We start from the raw sequence: 16,590 nt of genomic DNA on the forward strand, positions 1-16,590 counted from the left end.
TCATTTTACATAAACAGTAATAGTAGCAGGTAAAGGTCTGACTTAAAACACCTACAGTGAAACAGAACAGGTGTTATATATTATACAAAGAATTGGTTGATGATGTGTAGGTGGACGTGCACATAGTTCATAGTTGTCACTGGAAAAAAATTGCTACAAGAAAAAATCAACACAGAAAGTTCAACACATGTGGCACTTCATCGGTGTCCATGTCGACACATGAGAATGAATATGAAAACATTCAAAAAAAAAGAAAAATAAATCTTCAAAACTCATGTCAACCTTTTTCATTGTCGACCATAGCCGTGCCAGTGTTTTGCATGTGCCATTTAATCCTGGGGTTGCCGTGAATCGCGCGCGGGGGTGGGGGGGGGAGGGAGGAGGTGAGGGGTGTCCGCGAATCACGGGAGGAGGGGTCGTGGGTGGATGCCGAGAATTGCGGGAGGGGGGATGCGGGGGGGGGGGGGTGTGGGTGCCGCGAATCGTGGCACCATGAACCGTGGGAGGGGGGGCCCGGGGGGTTGTCGCGAATCGTGGGAGGGAGGATCGTGGGAGTCACCGGGTGTGCTGCGAATCGCCACTAGAAAAAATCAGCACAGAAAGGTCAACACATGTAAATGTTGACATAAGTGTGGCACTTCATTGGTGTCCATGTCGACACATGAGAATGAATATGAAAACATTGAAAAAGTGAAAAATAAATCTTGTCAACCTTTTTCATTGTCGACCATAGCCATGTCAGTGTTTTGCATGTGCCATTTAATCGTGGGGATGCCGTGAATGGGGGGGGGGGGGGGGGGGAGGTGCATACCCAACATGGACCCTCTCCAGGAGGGACACATTGCTCTGTTTCTGGACTTTCTTCTTAATTTATGGATTACCATCACCTGTGCTTAAACACCTTTCTTGTCAAGTACCCTGTTTAAAATGACAGGTGATGACAATCATAAATTAAGATGGAAGTCACAAACAGAGCATTCTGTCCCTCCTGGAGAGGGTCATGTTGGGAGGTATAGAGGTGTGGGGCGCTCACCTGGTGTGTCTGGTGAGTAGTTGTGTCTTTGCTGTGTAACATGGAGAGGCAGAGGGTGTCTGGCACTGTCTGTGGGCTCACTGGGCTGGTTCTCTGTCATGTGAGTCAATCATGTGAGTCAGAGGCTCCACCCAGCGTTATAGCTCCAGACACACTTTGAGTGACAGATGTAGCCAAATATATAAGAGATATATAACCACACACAGGGATCAGCAGCCTCATAACTCCTCCTACTCCTTCCCTTAGCTCCCCCACCTCCTCCTCATCTACTCTCCATCCTCCGCTCCCTCCTACTCTCCTCTCCTCCCCCCCTCTCCTCCCCCACAACCTCTCTTCAGCTTCCCTTCCTCTGCTCCTCCTCTCCTCTGCTCCTCCTTTCCTCTGCTTCCCCTCCTTTCTTCTGCTTCCAATCCTCTTCACCCCTCCCCTGCTTTCCCTTCTCCTTGTCTCCGCTCCTCTTCTCCTCAGCTACCACATCTCTTTCCCTCCTCCATACCCCTCCTCCTCCTCTCCTTTGCTTCCCTCCTGCTCACCTCATCTCCTCCGCCACCCCCTCCCCTTCTCTCACTTCTCCGCTTCCCCTCTCTTCCTCTCCCCCTCCCCTCTTCTCCTGCACTTCCCCTCCTCCTCACCCCTCTCCTCTTCTCCTGCTCTCCTTCTCCTCTCCTCCTCTACTCTCCCTCCTCTTACTCCTCCTCTTCTCTGCTCCCCTTCTCTCTCTCCTCCCCACCACTTTTCGTCGGAGGAGGAGGAGCATTTCAATCGCTGCTGATCATGTACCATGCAGCACCAATGACAAGAGGTACACAGTGCCTTCTGTGCTACTTCTCTACATGTCCGCTTCTCTCCTCCTCCACTCCTTTGCTCCTTCTCTGATCCCCCTCCTCCACTCCTTTTCTCCTTCTTCTCTGATCCCTCTCCTCCTTCCCCCTCCTTCTCCCCAGCTCTCCCTTTCCCCTCTTTTGCTCTCCTCACCAATTTCCCCACACTTTTCTCTCTCTGACTGCCAGTGAACCTGTGCTGGGGTACAGGAAGAGAAGACCCAGCGCCGGGAGATGGAGCAGGAAGAGATGACTAGCACAGAAGAAGAGAAAGTGCAGCAGACCCAGTCTGCCCAGGAGCAGGGGCAGCAAAATCATCGCTACCATCGCTGCTGATTGTCACAGGAGGTACCCAGCACCAGCTTGCACTGCGCTCCCTTCTCTGCACCTCCTCCATGCCTCCTCTCCTCCTCCTCTCCCCCTCTTCTTATCTGCTCCTGCTCTCTGTTCTCCCCTCCTCCTCAGCTCCCCAACCACCTCCTCCGCTCCCCCTCCTCCTTTCCTGTTTCCCCCTCCTTTCTTTTGCTTCCAATACTCCTCACCCCCTCCCCTACTTTCCTTTCTTCTTTCCTCTCACTCCTCAGCTCCCCTTCCTCTTCTGCTTCCCCTCCTCCTCTCGCTTCCCTCCTGCTCACCTCCTATACTCCGCACCCCCTCCCCTTCTCTGCTCCTCCACTCCCCCCTCCTCTCCCTTCACTTCCCCTCCTCCATACCCCCTCTCCTTTTCTCTCTCTCCACCCTCTCTCTCTCTCTCCACCCTCTCTCTCCCACCCTCTCTCTCTCTCTCTCACCTCTCTCTCTCTCTCTCCACCCTCCTCCCTCTCTCTCTCACCCTCTCTCTTTCCACCCTCTCTCTCTCTCTCCACTCTCTCTCTCGCCTCACCCTCTCTCTCTCTCTCTCGCCTCACCCTCTCTCTCTCGCCTCACCCCCCTCTCTCTCTCTCTCTCTCGCCTCACCCTCTCTCTCTCGCCTCACCCTCTCTCTCTCTCCGCTCACCCTCTCTCTCTCGCCTCACCCTCTCTCGCCTCACTCTCTCTCTCTCTCGCCTCACCCTCTCTCTCTCTCTCGCCTCACCCTCTCTCTCTCTCGCCTCACCCTCTCTCTCGCCTCACCCTCTCTCTCGCCTCCACCCTCTCTCACCCACTCTCTCTCTCTCTCTCTCTACCCTCTTTCTCTCCACCCTCTCTCTCTCTCCACCCCTCTCTGCCTCACCCTCTCTCTCTCTCTCTCGCCTCACCCTCTCTCTCGCCTCACCCTCTCTCTCTCCGCCTCACTCTCTCTCTCTCCTCCCTCTCTCTCTCCTCTCTCTCTCTCCTCTCTCTCTCTCCCTCTCTCTCTCCACCCTCTCTCTCTCTCCACCATCTCTCTCTCCACCCTCTCTCTCTCTCTCCACCCTCTCTCTCTCCACCCTATCTCACTTCACCCTCTCTCTCTCTCACCTCACCCTCTCTCTCTCTCGCCTCACCCTCTCTCTCTGCCTCTCTCCCTCTCTCTCTCTCGCCCTCACCCTCTCTCTCGCCTCACCCTCTCGCCTCACCCCTCTCTCTCTCTCGCCCTCACCTCTCTCTCTCTCGCCTCACCCTATCTCTCGCTCACCCTCTCTCTCTCCTCACCCTCTCTCTCCTCTCTCGCCTCACCCTCTCTCTCTCTCGCCTCACCCTCTCTCTCGCCTCACCCTCTCTCTCGCCTCACCCTCACTCTCTCTCACCCTCACTCTCTCTCTCTCGCCTCACCCTCTCTCGCTCACCCTCTCTCCCACCCTCTTTCTCTCGCCTCACCCTCTCTCCACCCTCTCTCTCTCTCTACCCTCTCTCTCTCCACCCTCTCTCTCCCATTCCCAGCAGTCACCTCTCTGGTCACATCCCCCTGTGTTGCTGTATAATGCCCCAATCCCAGCAGTCACCTCTCCGGTCTCATCCTCTGGTGATACTGTATAATGTCTCATTCCCAGCAGACACCTCTCTGGTTACATTCTTCTGATGTTACTGTATACTGTCCCATACCCAGCAGTCACCTCTCCGGTCACATCCCCCGGTGTTACTGTATAATGTCCCATTTCCATCCCCCCGTGTTACTGTATAATGTCCCAATCCCAGCAGTCTTCTCTCCGGTCACATCCCCAGGTGTTACTGTATAATGTCCCATTCCCAGCTGTATCCTCTCAGGTCACATCCCCCGATGTTACTGTATCATGTCCCATTTACAGCAGTCACCTCCCCCGGTGTTACTGTATAATTCCACATTCCCAGCAGTCACATCTCTGGTCACATCCCCCGATGTTACTGTATAATGCCTCATTCCCAGCGGGCACCTCTCCGGTGTTACTGTATAATTCCCCATTCCAGCAGTCACCTCTCTGGTCACATCCCTCGGTGCTAATGTATAATGTCCATTCCCAGCAGTCACCTCTCTGGTCACCCCCCCCCCATTGTTACTGTATAATGCCCCATTCCCAGCAGTCACCTCTCCGGTCTCATCCTCTGGTGTTACTGTATAATGACCCATTCCCAGCAGTCCCTCTCCGGTCACATCCCCTATTGTTACTGTATAATGCCCCATTCCCAGCAGTCACCTCTCCGGTCACATCCCCCGGTGTTACTGTATAATGTTCCATTCCCAGCAGTCATCTCTCTGGTCACAACCCCCGATGTTACTGTATAATGTCCCATTCCCAGCAGTCACCTCCCCCGGTGTTACTGTATAATGACCTATTCCCAGCAGTCACCTCTCCGGTCAGCAGCTGGATGATTTTGTTGGTGAGTTTCAGGATCTTATGGTCATTGTCTCTCTCATTTATCAATGAGTGAGGTTAAGGCACAGTCTTGGAATCCTGGGTCTTGATCCCTCTTCTGAACACATAGGGACGGCTGCTGCTGGGTGTCTCACATTCACCGTCCTTCTTCGGTGGCACATAATCCTAAGTGAGGAGAAAAATGTTAAATCAACTGCACTGATGGTATAGCAGCTCTCATAAATGCAAAGGTTCTGAGGGGTAAAAAAGAGCGATGGGATAAGTTTATACGAGTGACACCTGTAAAGTAAAAATGTATTAGTAAAATAATGTTTACACTCCTTTTGGAGGATGTGAGGTGAGAGAGGGAGATTGTCGTGCTGTCCCTACTAACCCTAACCTTACAGAGGCAGCGGTATTCCTCAGCTCAGTTGCTGTCCGCTTCTGGGTGGAATCTTCTGTTGCGGCTTTGGTCCCGGGGCGCGGCTTGCTGACGTCAGCGACTGGCGTGTCGGTACTTCGGGCAGCAGCAAAGTCTCCAACCTGTTTCATGCCTCGCTGGGCACTTTGTCAAGGTGGGGTGACTGATAGAAGTTGCTCCCTGTATGTAAGGAAATGAAGTAGAAATTCACATCCAATTTTAACATTTTGTGTATTTCAAAAATGTAAAGAAATAAAAAAAGTTTGGACATTTTCCGAGCAACAATCTGGTGGAACAAATATTTTAACGACATTTTGGGTGTCACGAACGGTGAAACGGTGTCAAGGCATGCATTATATGTAATAGTAGAGTGCAAGACTAATAAAAACACTAATAAAGAGATTACATCTCCATATGTGCCAAAGTGGTTTGTGCAAAATGCTAGTGAACAGCTAATGAACCCAATACACCAATCATGTCCAAACTATGGCCCGCCAGCTTTTGTGAAACTGCAAGTCCCATCATGCCTTGCCACAGTTTTGCTATTAGGGAATACTAAAACTATGTCAAGGCATGCTGGGATGTGTAGTTTCAAAACAGCTGAAGGGCCACATTTTGGACATGCCTGCAACATACGCTCAGTGACAAACAAGCTTTAAAATCAAAGTCAATTGTTTGGTGACCCGACTCCCAGGCTGCACCTCACCTGGATTTCTCCTCGCACCCTTCACGCACAGTAGGGCAATAAGCTGCATCTAGTTTATTTAGGGCGCAAAAATGCAGCCGACAAGACCAGGGCAAGTGCTGCGAACAATTCATTAGCTCCCACTACATTAGGCAAGAGCTACGGGTGCACAAAACAATTGAATCACCATTATATGTTGTTTAGCACCTTACATAAATTATATATATATTTTTATTATTATTATTTTAATATGCAGTACAGTAAGACCAGCAACCCTTACCACCAGCATAGCTCTGCCCCAACACTCATGAAGCACCGCCTACATGTTTTGATTGGCCCACAATCCAATCAGTCAAAGAAAATGGATCACCATCAATAGGTAAAAACATTGATGGTCATCCATTGCATAGTATGCCACAATCAATGGGCAGTTGCACTATTGTCATCAATTGCAAAGACGTCCATCCCTAAAGCTGTGCACACACAGTGCAAGTGAGCCTCTGCGCTAAGTTTGCAGTTAAGCACAGATGGCTCAGCATTGTGTGCTGAACAATCTGTCACGGCCAGTGTTCTCTGGTGTGAGAACACTGGCGATGACTAGATTTATAACTGGATGCAGTGTAAATCTAGTCAGGCAACAGCGACGCGCGGGACCTCGCAATCGTCATCACCAGAGGGTATACACGTGGAGTGATCCTTTTTTCATTTCTAAGCGATCTAGTCAGATCACTTAGAAATAAATGAGTTTTGGGGAAAGGGGAACGTGGGGCAATCAGTCGCACAGGTTTTATCAAAGCAGTATTGTTCTCATTTACCCTCAGTGTATTTGTACATCGGTTGGTTAACCGTGAGTAGGGAGGGTGTGCTACCACTGGACACAGGTTTGACAATTTTTGGAAAGAAGAGAAAGTATGTCTCTGTGTGGTGCACAGGTTATTAAGAAAGTAAAATTTAACTTTTATTTGGATATGTTTAAAAGAATGTAGCGAAATATAGACAGACAGTGACACATAAAGACACACACAGTGTAGGTTTAAAAAGGATAGAAATCCTTACTCAGTGTGATCCAACTCAATATCCTCCTAGATGTTGGTTAGATTCTATGTATTAGTAATAATGGTTTATTGTACAGTTTTCCACAGTGGAATTTTGTGCGTTTAAGTCGCCTATTACTGATCTGCTGGTAACAAAATTATCTGGGTTTATGTTCCCCTGTGATGTTACTGATCAGATTACTTCACATCACAAATAGGGTAGGCAATATGGTGCCCCGCGGGTCACCCCTCAAGCGGTGCGTGTCTGGTGAGATCTGCCACCTCTGCACCAGCACTGCGCGCCGCAAATGAGAGGGAGAGCCGCGTCAATGAGGACGTGTACCCTGCAGAGGAGCTCCGGCGTGTTAGAGTCAGCGCCGGAGATCTCCGTCTGTTAGGAGTCAGATCTGAGCGCTGCGGACGTCACGCAAGTAGCGCCTCTGACTGAGCGGTCCAGTGAGAACTGGCATACCGCTCCGACTAAACGATTTTAAGCTAATACAGATCAAAATACATGTAATAGGGATAGGGGAGAGGAGGAGAGCACACTGAGTGGACCTAGACACTCAGTGTGCTCTCCTCCTCTCCCCTACTTTCTCACTTAGAAATAAGCCTCATATCCCCCTGTATTAATGTACATCACTGACCCTCGTCTGCCAGCCGCCGCGATGCTACCGCATATGTACTAACATATGCGGCTAGCATCGGGTTGCGGTGACGGAGACCCCCGCGATACCTGTAATGTGGTGTGCGGGGGTCTCTGTCACATCCTGGCGGCTGTCAGTGTCCCCCTGCCTCTCCTCCTCCTCCCTACAGCCGGATGTCCTCCCGGCTGTGACACCTGCTGGGGGAGGAGGAGATCGATGGAGGACGGGAGGGGGGGGGAGGTCGCAAGGACGGTGGGCGGCGATAGAAGCCCATAGGCATCTATAGGGTATCGCCACCCAGAGGTGGCGATACCCTGCCAGGCGGAGACGGGGCGGACGGGTAATGGTACATAGGGAAATGCGGTAAAACCCCCGTTTTACCACATTTTCCCTTTAGTACATCCCGCCCCCTGTGTGTATGCCCCATTAGGATAGTAGATAATACAGTATACACTTTAGACTACAGTATAACTAATGTGACAATAATCCCTGTATAACATACCTCCCAACTTCTGTGTTGGGGAAATAGGGGGTGGGGCGTATGCAAATGAGGGCACAGCTTATGCTAATTAGCCGCAACCTCATTTTCATACGAGAATAGACGCGGTACTTGTGTAGTTTCACGGCCCCGGAATTGCAGAGGCTCGCATGCCGCTCTAGCTATGAAACTTGGCAGCCTGCCAGGTAGCGTAGCGCTGCGCGTGCCAAATGTAATGAAGTGTATCGTGTAAAAAACAGACAAACGGGGCTTAAAAACAAACAAACGGGGCTTATAAATCGCACACCCCGGCACATCGCAAACCCCGGCACACCGCTGGTGTTCCCAATGTAGACGCTAACTTATTTAGCGTCTCAATTCACACTCCCGGCACTTCGGCTTAGACGTGCGCGGACAGCGTTACGTAGTCAGTCAGGGAGCTACGCAGTTTGCGTAGTCAGTCAGCAGTAGCCCTGTATGAGACACTGAGGTGAATGTGTTCCTGAATCAGCCTCACTATCCACGCTCACCCGAAGCGTGGAGAGCCCCGCGAGGGGCGGCGGTACGCGTCCTACGACCTTTTCATACCCCCACTATCCACTTCGGCATGGAGTTGAGAATAGAATAGTGTGGCGAGCGCAGCGAGCCACAGAGCCCGAAGCGTGGCGAGCGCAGTGAGCCGCGCGAGGGGACACGCATACCTTCACAGCTATCTGCGTCCCCTCGCGGGCTTCACAGGTGTCAGCGTCCGCTCGCCACGCTTCGGGCTTACGCTGACACCTGTGAAGCCCGCGAGGGGACGCGGATAGCTGTGAAGGTATCAGCGTGCGCTCGCCACGCTTCGGGCTCGCTGCGCTCGCCACACTATTCTATTCTCAACTCCACGCTGACGTGGATAGTGGGGGTATGAAAAGGTCGTAGGACGCGTACCGCCACGCTTCGGGTGGCCGTGGATAGTGGGATTTACACGGTCCACAGCTGTGGCGTCCACTAGTGGCACTGAGGGTGGGTTTCAATAGTGTTCCCCTAGGGCCACCTAAATTTAAATGCTTTTGCGTCTAAATTTAAATGTACCCCTTCACCTAAGTAAATCCAGACGCATTTGCGTCTGGGTTTACAAGCCCCAACACCTTTGCGGCTTGCAAGGCGCCTGTATTCTAACGCTTTAGCGTCTGAATCCAGGCTTTCCGGCTTCTTAGCGGCTATCTATGTGACTCGAGATTCAAACGCAGTTGCGTCTGAATCTCGCGTACAGTTTAGAAGCGCCGGCATCGCTGTGCCGGGGTGTGCACTTTAACATACCCCCGTTGTCAGCGGTGCCCAGGCGCTGCCTATTTCACTGTGGAACTACAAGTGCCACAGTGACATTGACCTGTCAGCGCTGCTGCTGGCCGGCAGCTACGCTGTTTACATACAGCTAGTGCGGCACAAGCTCAGTCAGACAGAGCTAGAGCGGCACGCGCACGGTTAATCAGAGCCTCTGGCAGGCTGCCAAGTTTCATAGCTAGAGCGGCACGCGAGCCTCTGCACTTCCGGCGCCGTGAAACTACACAAGTACCATAGACGCTGTGCGCATGCGCACAGCATCTATTCTACTAGATTGGGGGTCTCCCAACTGCCACCCCCCGCAGCGGGACAATGCCTGCCGTGGGTGGGACAGCGGGACAGGACCCGAAAATCGGGACTGTCCCGCTGTAATCGTGACAGTTGGGAGGTATGGTATAACCATCCAGCAAGCAATCCCGTACATGTACTTGGTGTCACCTGAACGCAGCAGTGATCCCAGCCTATATACAGTATGCCCAGTTTTCCTACATCTGCACTAATGGCTACGTGCAGTTTGCTAGCCTGTACGGTTTGGCGCACCTGTATCTCACCACATTGGCATGCCGGGCACATATTTACCATTACACTCACATGTGTTTATTATCATAGAACATAGCAAAGCGCGCATAGCTACTGCAGCAGAGAGAGAGAACATATGGTATACACACAGAGGCTTTCCATAGATTATAATCTGGTCTATATACACCTGTGTCACACTTTGGGAAAGCAGATAGATAATATACAGTGTATAATAATGCAGACAGCACTGGGGCTGAGATATTACAACCTGAGCCATAGAGTAGCGCTGCTGAGGATACACTGGTATGCCCATACACATAGATATCCCCAGTAGCACCATACAGCAGCCCTGTGGGAGTCACATACATGACCAACATACAGACTGAGCTCCAGTCCTCACCCACAGGTTGCTCAATGCTCAGGGGGTGTTCTGCACATGTGCACTTACCAGCCGCTTCTTCTACGCAGGGGCAGAGCGTCCATGGCGTCCCAGTCAGTGACTGCCTCCATCAGAGCAGCCGGGGCAGAGTGCTCATGTAGGGGGAGCAGCAGTGATGACGATGCAATATGTGCCAGGTGTAGTTCCAGCAGCTGCCAATAGGTGGCGATGGTGCGGCACAGCGTGAATGACGTCACTGCATTGTAGCTACGAGATACACGGACAGTCCGTGTATGAGTGGCTGGTACAGTGGCGTGTACCGTTAGTTCAGCGTCTGGGACAGCCACTCAGGCTGAGCCACCACGGGTTCGAATCCTCCTCCAGTGTCTGCTGTTTCAGGGGCGTGGGGTGTAGCGCCTTCGGATCCGGGAGCAGCCTGAGTTTTTGACTCATCCACTGATACCACAATATTTTCTGCTCAAACTACATAATATTAATAATTAGCCACCATATATAACCAGGAGGAATAACTTTAAGTGGGGGCAGGACGGAGACTGTGTACAGACCAATTACCATTACGGCTGCTCTGATGGAGGTAGTCACTGACTGGGACGCCATGGACGCTCTGCCCCTGCGTAGAATATACAGTTTATTCATTGGCACAAAACAGCAAAATAGGTTAAAATTAAAAAAGTGCATTAAGAAAAAGTGAATAGAAATTGGAGCTGTGTGTCCGTGTCGCTGTACACTTATACAGTGCCCGTGTCAGCAGATTTCCACATACACAATTTTCTTTAATAACTCATGTCGACCTATTCCTGTGTTGACCTTTTTCATGCAGCCTTTTGGATTGTGTCGACCATTTTCAGCGTCAATTTAAACCAGGTCGATCTTTTTCATATGTAGACCTTTTCACTGCAGACCAATAGATCTAATTACTGTTGACTTAATGACCCTCACCCCTGGTCACAGCATCTATAAACTGTTATGTAGGACAGGAGACAAGTCCCGAAAACGAATAGCATTCCTCCCAACTGTCCTGATTACAGTGGTACGGTCCCGCTATTTGGAGCCTGCCCTGATGTCCCTTGAGGGGAGGTGATCATGGCTGCTCTGCTTTGTGGGGCAGCCGGTGATTGCTGGATAGGTGCAGCAAGGAGAGACGGGGCTGGGTACGCTGGCAAAGAAGATGGAAAACCCGGGGCCTCGATGCCCGGTCCCGCCCCCGTTGCACATAGCCCCACCCCTTTCCAGGGCCAGCTGCATGCAGGTCCCACTGATCTATTGGTAAAAGTTGGAAGGCATGTTTGATGTTCTGTGTATACAATACATTCCTTTTTCTTTTTTAATAGTAGGATCGGCAGCAATTAGCTGTATGCTCTGGCCTTCGTCTGCGGATCTTCACCTCCAATGAAGTGTATGGCCTTTGTCAAACATACATAAAAAAAAAAAAAAAATGATACCCGATCTATTGTCTGCGGGCGCGGCCTGACGGGCAACCCGTACAGACAGACGTGATTCTAGTCTGGCTCTAAACACAGATATTTCTCCATTCCCTGGAGAGAAATTGGCCTCACACTCCTTGCTGAAACAGGTAAGGATCATATGGTCGACCTAAAGATTGTCGACAGTCATTAGGTCAACATACTGCAAGGTTAACAGGTCAACAGGTCATTTGGTCCAAAAAAGCATTAGGTCGAAATGGTCTAGCTCAACATGGGGTTTTGTACTTTTTTTTTTTACCCGAATGCCGACACAGTCAACATGGACACAGGATTAAGTGCACCGCATCCCCTCGCATGTCTGGCTGTGCTTGGCACTCTATGTTATTCTCCTACCACACCCTAGTGCAGGCATTCCCAACCACGGTCCTCAAGGCACACCAACATTACAGGTTTTAATGATATCCAGGCTTGAGCACAGGTGACTTAATTAGTACCTGTGATTTGGATTAATCCATCTGTGCTGAAGCCTGGATATCACTAAAACCTGCACTGTTGGTGTGTCCTGAGGACCGTGGTTGGGAACGCCTGCCCTAGTGGATGGTAGGGCATGAAATTCCGCCTGTCAGCACATGTCGGCTCAAAAAAAAAACCAAAATTCCAGTGAAAAACCCAGTCGACCTAGACCATGTTGACCTAATGACCTGTCGACCTAGACCCATGTCGACTTTGCAGTATGTCGACCTGATGACTTTCGACCATCTGATACCGCTGATACCGGTTAATAGATAGAGGTTATCAATCCGCACGGCCTGTAATTGGTATAGCTATCTCACCCCTGCATTACTATATTAAGTATCAATTGGTAATGGGGGAGGCGCACCCAGGAATATGTATTAGACTTGGAAGCAAAGAAAGATAAAGTATTCCTACAAGGGGCAATCTAGGTTAGCATATATTAATGTTCTGATTAATGTTATAGGTACATTAATAAAGTGACCCAAGAAACAGAGAATTGGCTAAAACATGATGTTTATTGATTCATTTATTAAGGACAGCGAAATATTAACCCCTTCCCGACATTTGACGTACATTTACGTCATGGCCGGGATGTTCTTCCCGACACATGGCATAAATGTACGTCACGACTTTAAACTGTCACTGCGTCTAGAGACGCAGTGACAGAGGGACGATGTCTGCTGTCCCTGACAGCAGACATGTCCCTGCATGCCCAGGGGGGGCTGCAATGCCGCCCCCCCGTCGGCGATCGCTGTGATTGGCTGTTCAGTGTGAACAGCCATTCACAGCGGTTTCCTGTGTTACCAGCGAATCAGACGCTAGGTAACACAGGTGTCAATCACCGCCGGGCGTCAGGGGGCATGAGGGGGTCATCGGTGACGATGACACCTCACCCCACCTGCCCCCAAGGCTGTGATTGGTCCGTCGGACCGACAGCCAATCACAGCCAAGGCGCGACATTTAAACTAACGGTGACTGCGCTGCAGACGCCATTCCGGTCTGGAATAGCGTGCAGAGCGGTCACCGTGCCTATCTGCCGTGATACTGACCTGATCCTTGCTAATACTTACCTGATCCTTGCAAATACCTTACCTGATCACCTGATCACTGCTTGTAGCGTGCTGGACGCTTCCTGGATCTGACTTCTTGGGACTTCCTGCTGCTGCTGCAGTGTGATAGAGAGATAGAGAGATAGAGAGAGAGATAGAGAGAGATAGAGAGATAGTGACAGAGAGAGCTATATTTTGTGTCTGCTACCCCCCCTTTTTGGGGGTGCAGGTTTTTTTTATATATAAATAACTGTCAGTGCTGCTGCTGCAGTGTCATAGAGTGATAGATAGTGATAGATAGTGATAGATAGTGACAGATAGAGAGATTTGTGTCTGCTACCCCCCCTTTTTGGGGGTGCAGGTTTTTTTTTATATATATAACTGTCAGTGCTGCTGCTGCAGTGTCATAGAGTGATAGATAGTGATAGATAGTGAGAGATAGAGAGATAGAGAGAGATAGTGACAGAGAGTGATAGAGAGTGTATATTTTGTGTCTGCTACCCCCCCTTTTTGGGGGTGCAGGTTTTTTTTTATACATATAACTGTCAGTGCTGCTGCTGCAGTGTCCTAGAGTGATAGATAGTGATAGATAGTGATAGATAGTGATAGATAGTGATAGATAGTGATAGATAGTGAGAGATAGAGAGAGATAGTGACAGAGAGTGATAGAGAGTGTATATTTTGTGTCTGCTACCCCCCCCCCTTTTGTGCTGATCAGTATATCTGTGCTGATCAGCAACTTTTTGGGGGCGCAGGGTTTTTTTTTTTTATATATACCTGTCAGTTGCTGCCAGTTGCACTGTCAGTTGCACCAAAGGTTGTGCACCTGCTGCCCCTCACTGGTAATCAGTGTCGCATCACTGATCACCTTTTTTTTTTTTTGAGAGTGCTGTGGGGTCTTTTTTTAATTTTTTTTAACACACACTGTGATTTTGTGGGTGTCCTGTGGCCACTGTGCGCTGATCAGTGACGTACATCACTGATCAGCTTTTTCGGCACAGGGTTGATCTATTTTTTTTTTTTTTTTATCAAATTCCTGTTGCCTTTGAGCGCTGTTCAGTGACGGACGTTACTGACCAACATCTGTGCTCAATTTTTGGCGCAGGACCTTTTTTTTTTTTTTTTAACCCCTTCAATTTTTTTTTTTTTATTGGGATCAAATTCCTGTATAAAGTATTTTTTTTTTCTGCACTACATACACACTACACACTACATACCCCCCGGGTTGAAATAAAGTTTGTACCCCCCCCTACACTATACACGTGTTGAAACATTTCACTACCAGTAACACAAAAATAAAAATGGCATCCCAAATGTCATCCCAAATGTCATCCCAGTCATCCAGAAGAATGTATTCAGCGGAGGAGGCATATGCCATGCTTGCCTCTGACTCTGACACAGCCAGTGATGCAAGCGGGGAATTTGAAGGATTTGTCTTAAGCTCCTCTTCCTCCTCTGGTGATGAGGGACCCCCTCAAAGACGCCCCCGTAGAGCAGCTGAGACCCCCCCAATAATTGATCTCGTATGGACCCCACCACCAGACAATTTTGTGCCCCAGGTTCCTGAGTTTTTGGCCATGCCAGGAATCCAATTTGATTCCACAGGTCTCAGAGAAATTGACTTTTTCAAATTATTTTTCTCTGATGATTTTATAAATTTAATGGTGGACCAAACTAATTTATATGCCCAGCAGTTTATTGCTCAAAACCCCACGTCATCATTTGCTAGGTGGACCCCTGTAGATGCAGTAGAGATGATGACGTTTTGGGGTCTGGTGTTTCATATGGGCATAGTAAAAAAGCCAGAAATTAGGCAATATTGGAGTACAGATGTTCTGTACAGCACCCAATTTTACCGTATGGCCATGCCCCGGGCTCGATTTGAGACGATCCTTACATTTTTGCATTACAACGATAATGCACAGTGCCCTCCCAGAGATGATCCCACCTTTGACCGGCTATTCAAAGTCAGGCCGGTCATTGATCATTTCAGTGCCAAATTTGCAGAGATGTACATCCCTGAAAAATTTATTTGTATTGACGAGTCCCTTATACATTTTAAAGGAAGGGTTAAATTCCGCCAGTACCTTCCCAGTAAGAGGGCAAGGTATGGCATAAAAATGTATAAGCTGTGTGAAAGCACCTCAGGGTACACCCACAGGTTTAGGGTATATGAAGGGAAGGATTCAAGAATTGAACCGCCAGAATGCCCCCCCTCCCTCGTAGGTGTTAGTGGAAAAATTGTCTGGGATTTAGTGCACCCCTTCCTGGATAAAGGTTATCACCTCTATGTGGATAACTTTTACACCAGCATCCCCCTGTTTAAGGCCCTTGGTTCAAGAGGTACAGCAGCTTGCGGTACTGTGCGCAAGAACCAAAGAGGCCTCCCAAAAACGCACATTGCCCAAGTAATGAGAAGGGGTGAAAGCAGGGGAATATGCACCGAAAATATGTTGTTGGTCAAATATAAGGACAAGAGGGATGTCCTTATACTGACAACAATTCACGGAGACAGTACCACCTCCGTCCCTGTACGAGGTACCAGTACCCACACCTCCAAACCTAATTGTATCCTGGATTACAATAAGTACATGGGCGGAGTGGATCTTTCAGATCAGGTACTGAAGCCGTACAGTGCCCTGCGGAAAACAAAAATCTGGTACAAGAAGCTGGCCGTGTATATCATCCAGATGGCACTGTATAACGCTTACGTGCTATTCCGTTCTACCGGCCAGAGGGTGACATTTATGCACTTTCAAGAGGAAGTCATAAAGGGCCTAATATTTGGGAACCAGCAGGCAGAGGGCCCCAGTAGTTCTAGTACTGGCCCCCGTATTGTACCAGGGCAGCATTTTCCTGATGAAATCCCCTCCACTGGAAAAAAGGGCAGGACACAAAAAAGGTGCAAAGTTTGCTATAAAAAGGGAATAAGAAAGCAAACTATTTTCCAGTGTGACACTTGCCCCGACAAACCCGGCCTATGTATAAAGGAGTGTTTTAAAATATACCACACATCTATGGATTATTAGGTTCATAATTTCACCGTGCTTCGGGGGTCTTGCTAATGCGACATAGCACCCACCAAAATTCCACCAGAATCTGAGCTGCAAAATCCAAAAATCACTCCTTCCCTTCTGAGTCCTGCCATGCACCCAACTGGTATTTTTCGGTCACATGTGAGACATTGCCGTACTCGGGAGAAATTGGGGCACAGATTTTGGGGTGCTTTTTCTCCTTCATACCTTCTGAAAATGAAAAATTTTGAGCCAGAACTGCATTTTTGTGTAAAAAAAATGTAATTTTTCATTTTCACTGCCCAGTTGTATCAAAATTGGTGAAACCCCTGGGGGTTTGAAATGTACACTATACCCCTAGATGAATTCCCTGAGGGGTGTAGTTTGCAAAATGGGGTCACTTGTGGGGGGGTTCCACTGTATTGGTGCTTTGGGGGTCTTGCTAATGCGACATAGCACCCACCAACATTCCACCACCAAAAATCACTCCT

At 49.4% G+C, this 16,590-nt stretch overlaps 1 long non-coding RNA gene across 1 annotated transcript; it reads right to left on the minus strand.

Annotated features, from left to right (window-relative positions):
* Positions 1-4,391: 4,391 nt before the first annotated feature.
* Positions 4,392-10,402, minus strand: LOC146055642 (uncharacterized). Its single transcript, XR_014468813.1, has 3 exons — positions 10,145-10,402; positions 4,987-5,187; positions 4,392-4,772 (listed from the first exon to the last, which is right to left on the minus strand). It is a non-coding gene; the product is annotated as an uncharacterized LOC146055642 (long non-coding RNA).
* Positions 10,403-16,590: the final 6,188 nt, after the last annotated feature.

This window comes from Crinia signifera, unplaced genomic scaffold (genome assembly GCF_055691185.1).
Source record: "Crinia signifera unplaced genomic scaffold, ASM5569118v1 HAP2_SCAFFOLD_523, whole genome shotgun sequence".
NCBI classification, from domain to species: Eukaryota; Metazoa; Chordata; class Amphibia; order Anura; family Myobatrachidae; genus Crinia; species Crinia signifera.